This window comes from Petromyzon marinus, chromosome 28 (genome assembly GCF_048934315.1).
Source record: "Petromyzon marinus isolate PM22_M1 ecotype Great Lakes invasive population chromosome 28, UKy_Petmar_22M1.pri1.0, whole genome shotgun sequence".
Lineage (NCBI taxonomy): Eukaryota > Metazoa > Chordata > Hyperoartia > Petromyzontiformes > Petromyzontidae > Petromyzon > Petromyzon marinus.
In genome coordinates, this window is record NC_133694.1 from 9,807,065 (window position 1) to 9,827,630 (window position 20,566).

General features: G+C 41.0%; 1 long non-coding RNA gene across 17 annotated transcripts in view; it reads left to right on the plus strand.

The window, feature by feature from the left end:
• The window catches only part of LOC116947003 (uncharacterized), a 49,044-nt gene extending 32,016 nt beyond the window's left edge, over positions 1–17,028 (plus strand). For 13 of the 17 annotated variants that reach the window (XR_012945500.1, XR_012945501.1, XR_012945499.1 and 10 more), the window contains 6 exons: positions 9,172–9,226; positions 9,443–9,504; positions 12,953–13,007; positions 13,220–13,281; positions 13,679–14,828; positions 15,493–17,028. This is a non-coding gene — a long non-coding RNA (uncharacterized LOC116947003). Of the gene's footprint in view, positions 1–9,171; positions 9,227–9,442; positions 9,505–9,832; positions 10,073–12,952; positions 13,008–13,219; positions 13,282–13,678; positions 14,829–15,492 lie in introns of all 17 variants that reach the window. The other 4 variants (XR_012945505.1, XR_012945492.1, XR_004403630.2 and 1 more) reach the window with 4 other exon arrangements.
• The last annotated feature ends 3,538 nt before the right edge of the window (positions 17,029–20,566 follow it).

The window sequence follows — 20,566 nt, forward strand, 5'->3', positions numbered from 1 at the left end:
GGGGCAGAGGGATGAACAGAAGCTTAAATAGGAAATACGGTTGGAGGGGGTGAGGGGCCAGAGCGAGAGCGGCAGCTCAAACACGCACATCTTACACATACAAAACGGCAGCTCAAAAAAGGACCACCTCTTGTAAATACAAAACGGCAGCCCAAAAAAGGGCACATCTTACACATAATTACAACGGTAACGTCCCCGTAGAAGTGTGATAAGGTATTAAAGCTTTCGTGACTGCATACAATTACTCATTAGTTTTTTCGGTAAAGTCACATATGTAGAAATACAATAAAATTATATTAAAACAAAAAACAATCACGAAGTTTCGATCACAACGCAAGCGATCTTCATCAGGTGTCAAGAACAAATCACAGAAGTAAATACAACAAAAAGATGAGAGACGAGAATTCAACAAACCTGAAAAAACATGTGAAGCACATCCAGTCAGGCCAACAACACAGACACTTCCTGGCGGACCACGAATTTCGGAAGAGTGTTAAATTTCGTGTTCAACTGTTGTATATGAGCCTTTTCCAAAATTGATATTAACAATATCTGCCGATATATATTTTAATAATAAAGGAAATAATGCATAAAAACACACAAACCCAAAAACATGAAAAACCAGATGTCGATCATAAACAGGCCATAAATAAAGAAATAATAAAACTCTCAAGGCGAGGATGTAACAGCTATCGGCGAAAATCTCCAGATGAACAAGAGTTTGATGGGCCCCTTAGGAAAGGTCCCTCCGAGGTCAGAACACCAAGAGAGTAGACACGGAGACGCCAACAGGGTAAATCGTATACATATTTTTTTTTCCTTTGCCAGTAAAACAACGGGTAAAAAATTAAAAGGCAACAACAAGAATAAGATAAAATTAGCGGTCCTAACGCTCACTCCAATTAAGTACAGGCCACCAGACACATCAGTGAATCCTTATCCAATTATTAATTCGACATCAAATGATTTTCACCTTTTAATACTCTTTCTGTTAAATCACAAACTTGGGAGCAGGAATACCGAGTCACATCAAAGGTTATCGAGAAGGAATGAAGCGAACGGGCAAACTTACGAAAGAGTTTAAACAATATCCCAAGCAACCCCGACCACACTTGTCTCTCTTGCAGCGCGGAGAAGCAGGAATTACACCTTATCACAAGGGGCCATCTGGAAAAGCCAGCCGGGTTTAATGAGAAAACACACCCCACCCCACACACGGCAGCCAGGCAAACAGTTTTAAAGAAAATTGCAATATAACATTAATAGTAACGTGTTCACCTTACACGGCATTCCATTATAGAACCTTACAGAACCAAGGGATATGGATTCCAACAATCAAGAAATGGACCTCTTAAACTCAGGATGAAAATTGTTATCGCAGGTGCCATCTGTACACACGCACGAACACACACACGAACTGACACACACAGACCACGCCCCCCCCCCCCTTTACTGCACAGAGAGAAGAATGTCTTTGACTATAACGGTCAGCCGCATTTTCAAAAGTTCAGTCAAGACAGATCAGCGATTCAAGACGTCCACAGGACGAGCAGTCGCATGGAGCGGCTGGCTCCGAGCCTCGCTGAGTCACGATGTATCAACAAAAGTGAGTCATACAGCAGTGGAGGAAACCTGCTGTCAGCGAACCAGCACGGGCGCGTTCGCGCACTTCAACAGAGAGAGCACGTGCGAATCAACTCACTTAACAGAAGAAAAAGCTTGGCCAGTCGCCAACAAAGTATTAGCGAATCAGCGCTGAGAGCGCTCGAGCATCTCCACAGAGAAAGCACGTGCAATGTGGCTCAACCAGCAGCGGAAAAGCTTGGACAGCTGCCAACAACTTCAGCAAACCAGCGACCAAGCGCGTGCAACCTGAGTCATACAGCAGTGGAGGAAACCTGCTGTCAGAGAGCCGCCAACAACCTCAACAAAGAGAGCTCATGCAACTTGGCTCACTCAGCAGATGAAAAACTTGACCTGTCGCCCGCGAACGCAGCGTCCGATACTACAGCAGCTCATCTAGCAGTGGAGGAAGCTGCTGTCAGCGAACCAGCACGGGCGCGTTCGCACACCTTCAAGGAGAAAGAGCACGGCCAGCAACGCCAAGCAAGAGCGTGCAGCAGCTCAGCCAGCAGTGGAGGAAACTGCTGTCAGCGAACCAGCACGGGCGCGTTCGTGCATCAGCACCAGCATCAGCACCAGCGCGTGCCAACAGCGTGCCACCAGCGTGCTACAGCGCGCAACTTCGCGTCACCAGGGCTGAGAGGGCAGCGGCCCCGCACTCAACACCCATCGGCGCGACGACGGCGAGCGTCGTGCTGACTCATCCAGCCAGCGGTGGACAGAAACTCGCAGCCGTTAGTATGGCCTCCCCCCCACACTCTCCCCCCCTCCTCACTCCCCCACCGCTAAACAACGAACAAACATTTTTTTTGACGAGGAAATCAACCTAGGCGTTTGCTCAACGCAAGAAATCAACAACGCTCCCATTAAACATACAAGACTCATGATAACTGCGTCAACTATTAGCTGATAACGGAAAACATCGCCACCCATTGAGTTACGTTGATGAGGCAATCAGAAGTATTTCAGTCGAACGCTTTAATTGCATAATCGTTGATGAATCAATGAACGGACATCGCCGTGGTACTGTGCTAACGATTTCAAGCATAATAATTTCGCATATCAGAACGTGTTGAGGATGGGATAAGAATCAAAGACCGAGTGCCGTGTTGTGTAATAATTCAAGTATACGAATTTGCATATAATAGAGTTAAGGTTTGATAGAATAGTATGCATGTTTAATCTCTCTCAACAACCGATTGATTGCGTTATGCGTCGGGAATTAACCACAGGTGCCGCTATCGAGGTGAAACAACGCAATCGTGATGGTATCATGTTAACGCTGTGTTGAAATTCCAAAATCCCGAGATTGAGTTTTCATATTATCCAAAAATTAAAGTTAGCTAGGAAATGAAATTGATTGAAGCAGAAGGTTTGTGTGTGATTCTTCCTGAAATTCTGCGTAATATTGTTCTGCGTATGAGATCTGAAACGGACCTGGATCTTGTGTTTATTCAAGATTTTGGAGATCCCCCTCCTCTTTTCAAGATTTTGGAGATCTCCAAAATTTTGGAGATCTCCAAAAGATTTTGGAGATCTCCAAAATTTTGGAGATCTCCAAAATCTTGAATAAACACAAGATCCAGGTCCGTTTCAACACATTACATAAAATCCGTGATCTGGTTCCGTCTGTAAAATATGTGATTCCGGACATACAATACCCCGGTGTCTACAAACTAAGTTGCCTCTGTGGTAGTAGTTACATTGGAGAAACCAAACGCCATGTCTCGGACCGCATTCGTGAACACAAAGCAGACCTTAAACACGGTAGGACCAACACCTCGGCCGTGGCAGATCATTGTTATAATTCAGTAGGCTCACATGACATTGACTTTTCCAAGACAGAGGTTCTTTGTAAGCCATCTGGCTACCATGAGAGATTCGTTCATGAGGCTATCCACATATACAAGCACAGAGACAATTTCAACCGAGAAGATGGATTCTGGCTTAGCAATCATTGGAAAGATTTGATAAACCATTTCAGGTCTTAATTGATTGTTCACGCTTACAGTGGCTTTCAGACAGCATACATTAAATTTTTCGTCTCCCCCCTCCTCTTTTCAGAACATAGATGGACTAGTCCTTCTAAATAAACTGCCAAATCGCTGCGCGTGGCGCTAACGTTTTTTTTATAAATAAATACACTGTATAAAAAAATAAATACATTTATGCAAACCGACACACCTGATGACGACCGTTTGTGTTATGGTCGAAACGTCGTGAGAATTTTTATTTTATATATTTTATTATTGTATTGTTTCCCTTCAACGTGACTTTACCGAAAGAACTAAGAATATATAGTAGGACGATTGGTTATTATGCAACTCAATGAGAGCAGTATTTTTCGTTATGAATTGATTTTTAATGCACCACCTTGGAGTGGCAACCCTTCTTGATTATCCCGATATGCGTATCGTGTGTCTTCGTTATCACTGGTTCAATTCTTTGCGTAAAGCAGACGCCGAGGTTAGCATCTCTTGTGTCCAAAATGTGTTTCCTGTGTGTTGCGGCGCGGTGGGGGAGTGAGGGGGAGAGTGTGGGGGAGGAGTTTGGGCATACGAACGGCAGCCAGTTTCTGTCCACTGCTGGCTGGAAGAGTCAGCACGACGCTCGCCGTCGTCGCGCCGATGGGTGTTGAGTGCGGGGCCGCTGCCCTCTCAGCGCTGGTGACGCGAAGTTGCGCGCTGTAGCACGCTGGTGGTTAATGTTGGCACGCGCTGGTGCTGATGCTGGTACTGATGGCACGCTGGTGGCGCGCGCTCCCTCTCCTTGAAGATGCACGAACGTGCCCGTGCTGTTTCTCTGATAGCAGTTTCTCTCCACTGCTGGCTGAGCTGCTGCACGCTCTTGCTTGGCGTTGCTGGCCGCGCTCTTTCTCCTTGAAGATGCGCGAACGCGCCCATGCTGGTTCGCTGACAGCAGTTTCTCTCCACTGCTGGATGAGCTGCTGTAGTATCTGACGCTGTGCTCGCGGGCGACAGGTCAAGTTTTCTTCTGCTGAGTGAGCCGAGTCGCACACGCTCTCTTTGTTGAGGTTGTTGGCGGCTCTCTGGCAGCAGGTTTCCTCCACTGCTGTATGACTCAAGTCGCACGCGCTTGGTCGCTGGTTTGCTGAAGTTGTTGGCAGCTGTCCAAGCTTTTCCGCTGCTGGTTGAGCCACGTTGCACGTGCTTTCTCTGTGGAGATGCTCGAGCGCTCTCAGCGCTGATTCGCTGATACTTTGTTGGCGACTGGCCAAGCTTTTCTTCTGTTGAATGAGTTGATTCGCACGTGCTCTCTCTCTTGAAGTGCGCGAACGCGCCCGTGCTGGTTCGCTGACAGCAGTTTCTCTCCACTGCTGTATGACTCACTTTTGTTGATACATCGCGACTCAGCGATCCTCGCTACTCAGCGAGGCTCGGAGCCAGCCGCTCCATGCGACTGCTCGTCCTGTGGACGTCTTGACTCGCTGATCTGTCTTGACTCTTAACGTCTTGACTGAGTTTTGAAAAATGCGGCTGACCATTATATTCAAAGACAATTCTCTCCGCGCAGTGGAAAAGGGGGTGGTGGGCGCGTGGTCTGTGTGTGTGTGTGTGCGTTCGTGTGTGTGTTTGTGTCCTGGTTCTGTTCGGGTCTTCCTCAAGCCATAAACCATCAAGGAGACAGACGCTTCGATTCATCTCGAAAGCGTCTGTCTGTCGACGCTGTTCTTCCAGAGAGAGGGGCGGGTTCCCCTCCCTTTTTCGTACACGTTTCCGAAGCACAAAGAAATGGTTAAGATTTTTAAAGTTTAACATTTCACATCACAGTTGGTATTGTGCCGTACCCATATATAATTCTGCTTGTGGTTCGGGGTATTTGATTTTGTTTCCAAGTGAAGATGCTCTTCCGAGCGTATGCATTTTATCACGTGCTGCGGGGAGAGACAAAGGTGGCCGGGATCTTCCCATCTCTCTATACTTTGAGTTGGCATCGCTCAAATATCATTTCGACTCCACATTCTACCAGCCTAATCCACCCCGTTACCTTGGCTCTTACTTAGTTTATTAATTTTCGTCACTCTGTGTGTGTTATCATATATAAATGTGTGGCAGTTTATTTAGCTTAAAGCTCGCTCGCTCTTTTGCTGCCCGTGTGCAGAGTGGGGTGGGGCCACTATTAAGTCCCGTGTGTGGCAGATGGTTCCTGCGATAACGATCTGTTTGCCCTGGCGTGAAATTCCTGTCTCGCGCTCTGCGGGAGAGACAAAGGTGGTCGGGAGTACCTATCTCTTTATACTTTCGACTTTATATTTCTCAAATACCATTTGGTCCCATGTTCGCCAAGACTCGTGTTTGTAACTACGTCCTCCCGACACCTCTCGGTTTACCGAGGTTCGCATTGTTATGATGGAATTATTAAAAAGAAAAATAATTTTCATCCTGAGTTTAAGAAGTCCGTTTCTTGATTTTGGAATCCATATCCCTTGGTTCTGTAAGGTTCTATAATGGAATGTCGTGTAAGGTGAACACGTTATTCTTAATTTTATGTGTGACTGATGTGTAGCCACTTCTTTAACTTAAAAACGCTCGCTGGCTGTTGTGTGTGTTTCTCATTAACCCGTCTGGCTAGCTCCAGATGGCCCCTTGTGATAAGGTGTGATTCCTGCTTCTCCGCGCTGCGAGAGAGACAAAGGTGGTCGGGGTTGCTTGGGATATTGTTTAAACTCTTTCGCAAGTTTGCCCGTTGTCTCATTCCTTCTCGAAAACCTTTGATGTGACTGTATTTTGTCTCCAAGCTTTGTTTTAACAGTAAAAGTATTAAAGGTGAAAACCATTTGATAGCGAATTAATTATTGGATAATAATTCACTGATGTATCTGGTGGCCTGGTCTTAATTGGAGTGAGCGCGAGGACCGCTAACTTTGGCTTATTCTTGTTATTGCATTTTAAATTTTAACCGTTGTTTTAATGAAAAAATATGGTTTCACCCGTGGGCGTCCTCGTTTCTGGCTTGCGTAGGGCTTCCCTCTGTGTGACCTCCCTTAGGGCACATCAAACTCTTGTTCATCTGGAGATCTTCGCAGATAGCTGCTAACATCCTCGCCTCGAGAGTTTTATTATTTCTTTATTTTTTTTAATGGCCTGTTTATGATCGACATCTGGTTTTTCGTGTGACTGGCCTACGGGTTTTATTGATTATTTTTTTCGTTTGTTAAAAAAATATGATATATATAACGCAAATATTATTGTTAATATCAATTTTGGAAAAGGCTCATATACAACAGGACCTATCATAAGCACACTATCACACACATAATCCATAATCCATAACACACATAATTCATAATGTTCAATCAAGAGTAATCGTATCCTTATCGATAATACGGAATTAAAGAGCAGAGTCGAATCGACCCTCTCTCATTCATGCTCACAACACCTACAGAACTGCATACGATTAATTGCGTTATTCCAATTCATAACCGAATCCTCGTCACCGAAGCTGGACCTAATTATCATAACGACCTGCATTATCATAGTCACGCCCACTCGTATAAATTAATACGATTAACTCTCGAATCAGCATAATTTATGCGCATACTTACACTAATTAACATAATTTAGGATAAATTGTTCAAATTTAAATTTTCATTATTTTCATAAATTTTCATAACACCTATATATACAACACAACCCCAGTGAGTAATTTTATACAGTCACGAAAGCTTTAATACCATATATATTACTGTTTACTAATTTTATTACTCTTAATTATTAGGTGAGATGATAGAGGTTGAGCTATGTTTGCTGATCGTACATATGCACACTGTAACACGTTTTTCCCCCCTGGATAGTGTTATTTTTAATTTGTTTAAGCCTACTATTTATGGAAAATGTCTATTATTCCCCACAAACTTTGCTTTTGTAACCAGGCCTTTATGTGAGGGAATGCCACAAATCCACACGTATCATTAAAAATAGCTACATTTTTATATATGTCCTTGACACAAAAGCTCAGTTTGAGGGGAATTATAGCTTTTTGGTACTTTTGAGGCATAAGCATATAGAGAGTAACACTTACTACGCAGTGACTAAATAAATCATCACTTTTTATGACACTGTTTATTAACGATACCAAATGTGCTCTTTTTAGACTTTATTATTATTTAAATAAATAAATATCCTTATGTTTTGTTTCCAGCTTATTCACACTTTCCCCCTCTATGCGGGGGTTGGTCAGTGATATGTTTTTCCGGGTTTATTTGTGTGCATCTGGACATAGTTACAGGTCACATACGTTTATTATTAGTTTATATTTATTTACACTTTCGCTCGCGGCTAATTAAAAACAAAATGGCGGCACATTTTATCGTACTTATTTTATTATTTAGAAACGGGACTCTTTTATTAATCATTTGCCTCTTTCGGTAACGTCGCGTGAATAGAAACATACCAATACATTAAGTTTGTTTTAAGAAAATGTTTCATGTGTTTAAATCCAAGTGTGCGTGTTTGTTCGTCCATGTGTGTGTGAGTCCATGTGTGTGTTGATAGTGTACTGGTAACGGCGCTGCACCACGAACCTGGCGACCCCAGTTCAATTCCCGCTCACGGCCAACACCGGTGACGATTATCTGAAACGCTCCTGAGCCTCCCCTAGCTCGACTCAGCCTCAAATTAGTACCTCGTGCGGTGTGTAAACACCGCCACTGGAAAGACAAAGGCGGCCGGGCGTGGTGCTGGCAGCGTGCCTTTTTCTTTGGTACTTTCCCTAAAGTCACGTAGATTGACCATTCCTAATATTACAGAAAATGTGAGAAATAATTTAATTCTTACTAATATTATGCAAATATTAAACTACAAAAAATCCACTCATGTAGACTGCAGCCTGCTTTCTTATCGGAGTTAGTGTACTGGCAGTCTATAATGTGGACTGTTGCCTGCTTATTAAGGTGAGTGTACTGCCAATCTATAATGTAGATTGCAGAAATTGTTATTAAGCTAGGTGAGTGTACTGGCAGTCTAGAATGTGCACTGTTGTCTGCTTATTAAGTAAGGTAAGCGTACTGGTAGTCTAGAATGTAGATTTATTCTTGATTCTTAAATGGATTTTGCTTGTTTGGTTTGCTAAGGTCATGCTCATTAATTATATGTAGTACTACGATGGTGATTTTAATGGTATAGTGCTAAATAAATACTACTTTTTTTTTATCTTTGCTTAAATTTGGTGCTTAATTTTGTTATATTGTTGGAAAAATCAACCATTGAAAATTTGCTGTACTGCAGCTTTTATTTTCACATTGCGCTGATGGAGCGAGCACAATAATATTAGTTTTTTTGGTAGACAATGTTTGCATTGCATTCACATGTACGAACGATTTTGTGGCTTTTTATCTTCATGATCATTTTTATTATTTGCCTCATTGATGTTATATTAGTATTATTGGATTCATTAATACTAATGATTTGTACAGTATCACAATGGCTGACTAGAATATGGTATGAAATACTCTACATATTTATATTATTTATTTTGGTTAAATGTTACATATTTCTGATATTTTTAATTTAATGTTAAATCTTTCAGATGTTATAAGTTTAATGTGCATTGCATATGATACGTTCTGGTGGACACTGTACAGGTAAGACAGATTTACAGTTCCCTAAAAACACACAATTGTTTATTTTAATAAATAGTTTTTCTGTTTTATATTCACTGCTAGGGATTAAACTACGTTTCATGATACTAAATATATTCACAGTTTTATAGGTTAGATACATTTTTCTAATTTGATTAATATTGTTAATCGGACATCTTTATCTAATATTAACGCTTCCACACAATCCCGTCAATACAGGAATTGAACCGTGAGGTGATGTTCATTCCGTTTGATTGCTGTGCATCTACACATCTTTACAGGTAAGAAAACTGATTTTATTACGAGTTTGATTTTATTTATTTGATCCTTTTGCTCGCAATAAAAGATCTTTGTCCGTCCTTTTTTACTTATTAACGATTGCTTTTAACTTGTTGGGTTTGCTTGGTTCAGGCCAATTTTTTCAATATAGTACTGCTCAGGTGATTTAAATATTTTAGTGGTTCGATAGTTGATTACATTTAGTCTTTTGAAAATGCTCTACATCTAACCTATATAATTCATGTCTGTCTGTCCGTCTGTCTGTGTACGCTCGCTTGCGGGGGATTTGGCTCTCGGACCGCGGGGTTTGCGTGGAAATTTTTTTGCCAGGCGGCGCCCCCGGGCCCCCCACTCGGCTTAGGCTATTCCGTTTTGCCGTCCGTCGCCTTTAAAGTGGTTTAATTAACGTTTTGGTGCGATTCCTCTTTATTTATTTACTTACTTTCACCGACCGGCTCGCTGCTGCGCATGCGCGAAACGCCGTTGCCCATGGCAACGCACAAACGCCGTCGCCGCAGGGTGGACGCCATTGCTCATTCAAAATGCAAAAAATTTACACGCGACGCTGAGGTAAATTCATCAAAGTGTCACGACCTCTTCTCTCCCTCTCCACCCCAATGTGTGCACTAACTATTATAGGCTCGGTAGATACTAAAATTCTAGCGATTAAATAGGATTATTGTAGCGCGGGGGGGTGGGGGGGTAGCGGCCCAGGCCCCAGCCTCGGCCGGCCGTGCAATCTAGGCGAGGCCGGAGGCTTTGCACGGGACTAGGCCTCTTCACGGCAAATCTGTCAGGTGAGTACTTTGTGCTATATAGTCGATATATACTGCTACTAGCGGGAAAATATATATTTTAAAACGTCTGAAAACTTAAAAACATAACATACAAATGAAAAGATAACTCATTCTTTTAAAATAAAATCCGTTTAAAATAAAATCCGAGCGCGCCAAGAATCGGTTCTTTCAATCGCGCAAAGGAATCGAAGGTTGTAGATTCCTTCAGAATCGTCTTGAAGCGACGACGCTCGCTTGCGAGGGATTTGGCTCTCTTACCGCGGGGTTCGCGTAGACATTTTTTTTACGGGCGGCAAGCCCTAAGCCCCTGCTTGGCATAGGCTATTCCCTTTTCACATCCCTAAACTTTAAGGTAGTTTAATTAACGATTTAGTGCGCTTTATATTTATTTAATTATTATGCTTAGCTCTTTTGGTAAAGTCACATTGAAGGGAAATAATAAAATATATATAAAACAATAAAAAATTCTCACGACGTTTCGACCATAACACAAACGGTCGTCATCACCTGATATGACGACCATAACACAAACGGTCGTCATATCAGGTGATGACGACCGTTTGTGTTATGGTCGAAACGTCGTGAGAATTTTTTATTGTTTTATATATATTTTATTATTTTATTGTTTCCCTTCAACGTGACTTTACCGAAAGAGCTAAGAATATGAATTACTGCAGTCACGAAAGCTTTAAATAAAAAAAATATGTAATTATTGTTACCGCTCAGCGCGCGACAGCACACATTGGGCTTGCGCGAAACGCTGAGCGAGGGTTGCCCCTGGCAACGCGCACACGGTGGAGTGGGGAGGGGGGATTCTCATTCCCGTGGACACGCTACAAGGTGAGTCGCGCATATTAACAGCTCCGTTAAAACATATTACTGTTTACTAATTTGATTACTCTTAATTATTAGGTCAGATGATAGAGGTTGAGCAATGTTTGATGATCGTACATATGCACACTGTAACACGTTTTTTCCCCCCTGGATAGTGTTATTTTTAATTTGCTTAAGCCTACTATTTATGGAAAATGTCTTAATATTCCCCACAAACTTTGCTTTTGTAACCAGGCCTTTATGTGAGCGAATGCCACCAATGCACACCACGTATTATCATTGAAAATAGCTACATTTCTCAATATGTCCTTGATACAAAAGCTCAGTTTGAGGGGAATTATAGCTTTTTGGTACTTTTGAGGCATAAACATATAGAGAGTAACACTTACGCAGGGACTAAATAAATCATCACTTTTTTGTTACACAGTGTTTATTAACGAAACCAAATTTGCTCCTTTTAGACTTTATTATTATTTAAATAAATCTTTATGTTTTGTTTCCAGCTTATTCACACTTTCTCCCTCTGTGCGGGGGTTGATCAGTGATATGTTTTTTCCGGGTTTGTGTGCATCTGGACATAGTTACAGGGCGCATACGTTTATTTATTATTAGTTTATATTTATTTACACTTTCGCTCGCGGTTAATTAAAAACAAAATTGGCGGCACATTCTTATCGTACTTATTTTATTATTTAGAAACGGGTTGCTTTTATTTATTATTTGCCTCTTTCGGTAACGTCGCGTGAATAGAAACATAACAATACATTCAGTTTGTTTCAGCAAAATGTTTAATGCGTTTAAATCCAAGTGTGTGTGTTTGTTCGTCCATGTGTGTGAGTCCATGTGTGTGTTGGTAGTACACCGGTAACGGCACTGCACCACAAACCTGGCGACCTCAGTTCAATTCCCGCTCATGGTGCTGGCAGCGTGCCTTTTACTTTGGTAATTTCCCTAAAGTCACGTAGATTGACAATTTATAATATAAAAGAAAATGTGATTAATAATTAAATTCTTACTAATATACAAATATTAAACTACAAAACATCCACATATGTAGACTGCAGCCTGCTTACTTTTCAGAGTTAGTGTACTGGCAGTTTAGAATGTGGACTGTTGCCTGCTTATTAAGGTGAGTGTACTGCCAGTCTATAATGTAAACTGCAGAAATTGTTATTAAGCTAGGTGACTGTACTGGAAGTCTATAATGTGGACTGTTGGCTGCTTATTAAGTAAGGTGAGTGTACTGGCAGTCTAGAATGTGCACTGTTGCCTGCTTATTAAGTAAGGTAAGCGTACTGGTAGTCTATAATGTAGATTTATTCTTGATTCTTAAATGAATTTTGCTTGTTTGGTTTGCTAAGGTCATGCTCATTAATTATATGTAGTACTGCGATGGTGATTTTAATGTTATAGTGCTAAATAAATACTTTTTAATCGTTGATTAAATTTGGTGCTTAATTTTGTTCTATTGTTGGGAAAATCAACCATTGAAAATTTGCTGTACTGCAGCTTTTATTTTCACATTGCGCTGATGGAGCGAGCACAATAATATTAGTTTTTTTGGTAGACAATGTTTGCATTGCATTCAAATGTACGAAAGATTTTGTGGCTTTTTATCTTCATGCTCATTTTTATTATTTGCCTCATTGATGTTATATTAGTATTATTGGATTCTAATATATTGCATTATTTGTACAGTATTTCATTATCACAGTGGCTGACTAGAATACGGTATGAAATACTTTACATATTTATATTATTTATTTTGGTTAAATGTTACATATTTCTGATATTTTTATTTTAATGTTAAATCTTTCAGATGTTATAAGTTTAATGTGCATTGCATATGATACGTTCTGGTGGACACTGTACAGGTAAGACAGATTTACAGCTCCCTAAAAACACAATTGTTTATTTTAATAAAGTTTTTCCGTTTTATATTCACTGCTAGGGATTAAACTACGTTTCATGATACTAAATATATTGACAGTTTTATAGGTTAGAAACATTTTTCTAATTTGATTAATATTGTTAATCGGACATCTTTCTCTAATATTAACACTTCCACACAATCCCATCAATACAGGAATTGAGCCGTGAGGTGATGTTCATCCCGTTTGATTGCTGTGCATCTACACATCTTTACAGGTAAGAAAACTGATTTTATCACGAGTTTGATTTTATTTATTTAATCCTTTTGCTCGCGACAAAAGATATTTGACGTCCTTTTTTTTACTTATTAACGATCGCTTTTAACTTGTTGGGTTTGCTTGGTTCTGGCCAATTTTTTCAATATGGTACTGCTAAGGTGATTTAAATATTTTAGTGGTTTGATAGTTGCTTACATTTAGTCTTTTTAAAATACTCTACACATTATTGGTTTTTTCGGTAAAGTTACGTAGAAGGGAAACAATAAAATAATGAAAATATAAAACAATAATACTCTACATGTTTCTATAAGATACACTTTTTCCAATTTGATTAATATTGATAATCGGATATCTTTCTCTAATATTAACACTTCCACTCAATCCCGTCAATACAGGAATTGAGCTGTGAGGTGATGTTCATTCCGTTTAATTGCTGTGCATCTACACATCTTTACAGGTAAGAAAACTTATTTTATTACGAGTTTGATTTTATTCATTTCATCCTTTTGCTCGCGACAAAAGATCTTTGACGTCCTTTTTTTTACTTATTAACGATCGCTTTTAACTTGTTGGGTTTGCTTGGTTCAGGCCAATTTTTTCAATATAGTACTGCTAAGGTGATTTAAATATTTCAGTGGTTCGATAGTTGCTTACATTTAGTCTTTTGAAAATACTCTACATGACTTTACCGAATAGAACCAAAGAGTAATACTCTACATGTTTCGATAAATTGAGCTGCACCTGTGGTGACTGCTATATCGGTGAGACGAAACGACATGTCTCTGACCGAATTCGCGAGCACAAATCAGATTTGAAACACGGCAGAACAAATTCTTCTGCCGTAGCTGATCACTGTTACAACGCTGTGGGTGATCACGATATAGGTTTCTCCGATACCAAGGTTCTCTGCAAACCCACGGGTTTTTATCAGAGATTTGTCCACGAGGCAATTCAGATTTACAAACACAGTCACAATTTCAACCGAGAGGATGGTTTAAAAATAAGGAATCATTGGAAAGATGTTCTAAATCAAACCGAACATTAAACTAATTTTCAATGGTACAGTATATTTATTCAAGTAGTGGTATCCCAAACTTCCACAGCAGCTTATTTCCCTTCACACCAACATTATGTAAACTCCCCCCCCCCCACCGTGCCGGTCCAGTACATCATTTTTTGCTAATTCCTTTGTCAACGTTTTTTTTTGTTTCCTCCCAAACAGCTTAAAGGACGCGACCTGGGCTTGCTGTCTTCACTCCAACGCTGTCCTCTGGACAGTCTTCACCTGATGAAGGCCACTTGTGTTGTGGCCGAAACGTCATGATTTTTTGTTATTTTATTTTTACCTACGTGACTTTACCGAATAGAACCAAAGAGTATGGATCCTTGTAGTCACGAAAGCTTCAAATCTAGAATTGATTAATATTGTTAATCGTGCATCTTTCTCTAATATTAACACTTGCACTCAATCCCGTCAATACAGGAATTGGGCCGTGAGGTGATGTTCATTCCGTTTGATTGCTGTGCATCAACACATCTTTACAGGTAAGAAAACTTATTTTATTACGAGTTTGATTTTATTTCATCCTTTTGCTCGTGACAAAAGATCTTTGACGTCCTTTTTTTACTTATTAACGATTGCTTTTAATTTGTTGGGTTTGCTTAGTTCAGGCCTATTTTTTCAATATAGTACTGTGAAGATTATATAAATATTTTAGTGGTATGATAGTTGATTACATTTAGACTTTTGAAAATACTCTACATGTTTCTATAAGATAGTTTTGCTAAATGTTACATATTTTAGACGTTTGTTTCATTTGACATCTTTCAGATGTAATGTTGAATTTGTATTGCATGTAATTAGCAGGTCTTATCATTATTGAAATTCAGGTGGACACTACAGTCAACACACAGATGTACAGCTCCTTTAAAACATAGATAACTATTACTTTCTGTTTTTTTCATTAATGCTATTTTTATATTAACTGACAGGGATTAAGCAATGTTATTTATCTAATTATTGTTTAATGATAGTAAATATATTCAGAGTTAAGAGCTTGATATTTAAACACGCATTTTTATAATTTAAGACATAAATTGTTTCCGTCATGGTTCTAGAATACTTGCACTCTATCCCGTCAGTCCAGTGGTTAAGTAGTGCGGTGATGTGAATTGACCTTGATTGCCGTACATCTGCAAATAATTTCAGATGCATGGATGCTCCTCTGAAGAACGCTTGGAAATAAAGATCACAGGAGGAGAGAGATAGGCCAGGCCAGTTATGAGCTTGCTGCGTGGTGACGGGAGTAAGGTTTTCCTTCGCGGCAAAAATGCCAAAAAGAAAAAAATCAAGCCTCTCCAAGAGAAAAAAACACAAAGAGAGTGTCGCTGTGCCACGCAAAACAAACACTGCAGGACCAGCAACTTTCTCAAACAACGAAGGCACCTCAGTAGCACAGGCTGAGGAAACTGAAGAGCAGCATGCACAAAAACAAGCTACTGACTGCACAGCCACTGCAGCAGTCCAAGCTGATGTCAATCTTGAACAGTGTACATCTCGACAAGCCAGAAACCACACAAGCATTGTAGCAGCACGGGCTGAAGGAAATCCTAAACAGCGTGCATCTCGACAAGCGAGGGACCGCATATCCACTGCAGCAGCACGAGTTGAGGAAAACCCTGAACATCATGCTTCTCGACAAGCCAGGGAGCGCACAGTCACTGCAGCAGCACGGGTTGAAGAAAGCCCTGAACATCGTGCATCTCGACAAGCCAGGGACCGCACAGTCACTGCAGGAGCACGGGTTGAGGAAAACCCTGAACATCGTGCATCTCGACAAGCCAGGGACCACACAGCCACTGCGGCAGCACGGGCTGACGAAACACAACATCACCAAATGGCGCGCATAACACAAGTCTGTCATGCTGCTGCATCTAGAACAAGAGCAAATAGCCCAGAATGGAACAGAGCAGGTTTTATTTACCAACCAGATGTCGATTATCAATCGATTTCCATATTAGGCTGCATGTCGATTACTTGCGCAGATTCCGGTGCAAAAAAATGGAAAGCAGAGTCCAAGGGAATGTGCTGCAGTGATGGCAAAGTAAAACTTGGCCTTGTGCAGATGCCCCCTGAGCCACTTAAATCCTTAGTCTTGGGACAAACCCCTGAGTCTAAACACTTTCTCACCAACATCAGGAAGTATAAGGGGTGCCTCTGCGGATGTGTATGCTTTAACTTAGCTATTTCAATGCTAAATTCTATGCTAATTACTTTGTCAAGGGGTGCCTCTGCGGATGTGTATGCTTTAACTTTAACATAGCCATTTCTGTGACCAGTCACAAGCTAATCACTCAGCCATTTCAATGCTAAATTCTATGCTAATTCCGTTGTCAAGGCGCTTTGTTTCTTCTCACAGCTTAAAGGTCGGGGATCTGAGCGTGGCTTTTTCACTCCAGCGCTGTCCTCCAGACAGTCTCGTCCCTTCACCTGATGAAGGCCGCTTGTGTTGTGGCCGAAACGTCGTGATTATTGTTTTATTTTTTACCTACGTGACTTTACCCAATAGAACATCAGCAAAGACGAACGTTTTTGATTATCTCAATTAAAAAAGAGAGATGATATTGTCGTCCTCTCAGCCGACAAGGACAATGCCACTGTCATCATGGACAAAACAGAATATAACAAAATTCAAGAACTACTCAACGATGGCAGCTATACAAAAATAAAAAGAGATCCCACCAACAGCCTGGTTGTGTTTCGTTAAATTCTCCTGTTTGATTTGTACTAGGTGCTTCGGTGAATGTGTATGCTCTGACTTTAACATAGCTATTTCTGTGACCAGTTACAAGCTAATCACTCGGTTATTTCAATGCTAAATTCTATGCTAATTCCTTTGTCAAGGGGTGCCTCTGCGGATGTGTATGCTTTAACTTAGCTATTTCAATGAGCCATTTCAATGCTAAATTATATGCTAATTCCTTTGTCAAGGCGCTTTGTTTTCTTCTCACACAGCTTAAAGGTCGTGATCTAAGCGTTGCTTTTTTTCACTCCAGCGCTGTCCTCCAGACAGTCTCGTCCCTTCACCTGATGAAGGCTGCTTGTGTTGTGGCCGAAACGTGAGAATATTATTGTGTTATTTATTTTATCAATTTATTATTTTATTCTAATTCTACGTGACTTTACCGAAAGAACCAAAGAAGATGAATCCTTGCAGTCACGAAAGCTTTAAATCGAAATTTAACTGCCTTTACGGGGAGGGATTCCACACAACCTTAAGATCATTCAACAGACTCCGGGATAAGAAGGCTCAACTAATCAAGTCTCTCACCTTTCTGAAGAGATGCCGCGACTCTAAGGTAATACCAACTGCATTTACACAAACCTCTGCTGCTGCAACTTCTCTCAATGCAAAACGAATTCTAGCTAGAACTAGCTTCGCTCTTATCTCGGAAAAAATCAGACTTGCACGCACCGAACTCGATCAGTTAGACAAGACACTCTACAAATCACACTTAACATTGACAGCAACAATGTCTACATCGGATTGGGAACATGTAGACAATATGACTACCTCTTCGGCTGCCACTATGTCGACCAAATATAGGGACAATTTGATTTCCAAATTCAATCACCTCTCCAACAAAAAATCGGATCCACATACTGAAAGGATGTCAACAAAGTCGTAATTAATCGCAGTAACAGTTCCATTTCTGATGGTCTGAAATCCGTTTTAGCTAAAGGTCTAAACTTTGATGGCACACCGAGACACTTACCGGTTAATGATATCATTGCCCATGTCGACGTTGCACTCAAGGGCTTGAGTCAAATCTCTGCAGACGTAGCAAGATCTGAAATCGCTGCAACACTCAAAAACGCTAAGTTGCCACCCAGCAACATCAGCAAAGACGAACGTTTTGAATGATCTCAATTAAAAAAGAGAGATTGTCGTCTTCTCAGCCGGCAAGGGCAATGCCACTGTCATCATGGATAAAACAATATAACAACAAAATTCAAGAACTACTCAATGATGGCAGCTATACACAAATAAAAAGAGATCCCACCAACAGCCAGGTTACCAAAACGAACAAAATAATCTCTGATTCAACAGCATTAATTGATGACACCAAACTTCTCGTTGAAACCCTCTGCTGCCAGACCAAGATTATATGGCCTTCCAAAGATACACAAAGAAGATACACCCCTTCGTCCCATCGTCTCTACTGTCAACTCCCCCACCTATAAACTGGCACGTTTTCTTGCTGATAAACTGCGACTTTTCACTGGAAAAACCACCTCTGCGGTACTAAATTCTACTCACCTGGTATCGACAATCAAAGGCATTTCCCTGTCCCCAGACGACCTGCTTATCAGTTTTGATGTGGTTTCCTTGTTTACAAAAGTCCCGGTACCTGACACCACCGCTATAATTGAAGACCTGGTTCATCAAGGACTGCATACTGATGTACCCCCCCTGGTGAGACATTACTTAACCAACACATACTTCACCTGGAATGGAACTTTCTACAAACAAACTGAGGGCACCCCAATGGGCTCCCCCCTATCTCCGGTTGTAGCCAACGTATTCATGGAAAAATTTGAAACTGACACCATCCAGACTGCCACTCTACGCCCGCCCTTATGGAAGAGGTACGTGGATGACACCTTTGTCATCTGGCCACATGGCCAGCCTGCTCTAGACCAATTCCGCGACCACATCAATTCCATACACCCAGCCATCAGATTTACCATGGAGGTCGAAAAAGATGGTAAACTACCCTTTTCGGATGTATTAATTAAAAAGAAACATGATGGTTCAATGAGCCACTCTGTCTACAGGAAAGCTACCCATACAGATGCTTACTTGAAACCGAATTCCCACCACCATCCATCCCAGAAGAACTCCCTCATCAAGACTATATACCATAGAGCCCAATGCATTTCCGACCAGGAACACATTATCAGTGAACTCAAGCACTACACCAGGCTCTCAGGGCTAATGGTTACTCCGACTACACAATCCGCAAAGCCATCACTCCAGTCATGAAGAAGGATCCTCTTGTGGAGCCACTCAAAACCATCACCTTACCCTACATTGCAGGGGTCACTAAAAAGATCTCCAAAATCCTGAATAAACACAAGATCCAGGTCCGATTCAACACAGTACATAAAATCCGTGATCTAGTTCCATCTGTAAAAGATGCTGTTCCAGACATACAGTACCCGGGCGTTTACAAACTAAAGTGCCTCTGTGGTAGTAGCTACATTGGAGAAACCAAACGACATCTCGGACCGCATCCGCGAACATCAAGCAGACTTGAAACATGGTAGAACGAACTCCCCTGCCGTGGCAGATCATTGTTATAATTCAGTGGGCTCACATGACATTGACTTCTCCAAGACGGAGGTTCTTTGCAAGCCAACCGGCTACCATGAGAGATTCGTTCATGAGGCCATTCACATATACAAGCACAGAGACAATTTCAACCGAGAAGATGGATTCTGGCTTAGTAACCATTGGAAAGATGTTTTAAACCATTTCTGTTTTTTATTAATGGTATTTTACGATGACCTTCAGACCGCAGCTCTTTCACTGGCATTGACTCTTAATACCTCTCACACCACGGTTAATGGTATGGTTTACAACATGGAGTATAACAGCGCCTTGCAGCTGTCTCTCTCCCCCTCCTCTGTTTCGACCATGGATGAACTCGTCCGTCTGAACGGGGCCCGTAGTTATCAGTGTTGCTAAAGTTGAGGGTAAGAATCCACTAATTTTTTTTCGCCATATAGCATTGTGATATATAACGACTTATTGTTGGTAGCTTAGCTGATTGGAGAATATATAGAGTTTATTGATAACATTGAGGTAATTTATATTTTAGTTTTTTATTGGTTCACTATATAGTATTCATTATATATTGTAGTGTAAACCCAGTTACTGTGAATAGCTCAGATGTGTAGGCCTTGACTTCAACATAGCCATTTCTGTGACAAGTCACAAGCTAATCACTCAGTTATTTCAATGCTAAATTCGCCTAGTTATTTCAATGCTAAATTCTCCTGTTTGATTTGTACTAGGTGCCTCTGTGAATGTGTATGCTATGACTTTAACATAGCTATTTCTGTGACCAGTTACAAGCTAATCACTCAGCTATTTCAATGCTAAATTCTATGCTAATTCCTTTGTCAAGAGGTGCCTCTGCGGATGTGTATGCTTTAACTTAGCTATTTCAATGCTAAATTCTATGCTAATTCCTTTGTCAAGGGGTGCCTCTGCGGA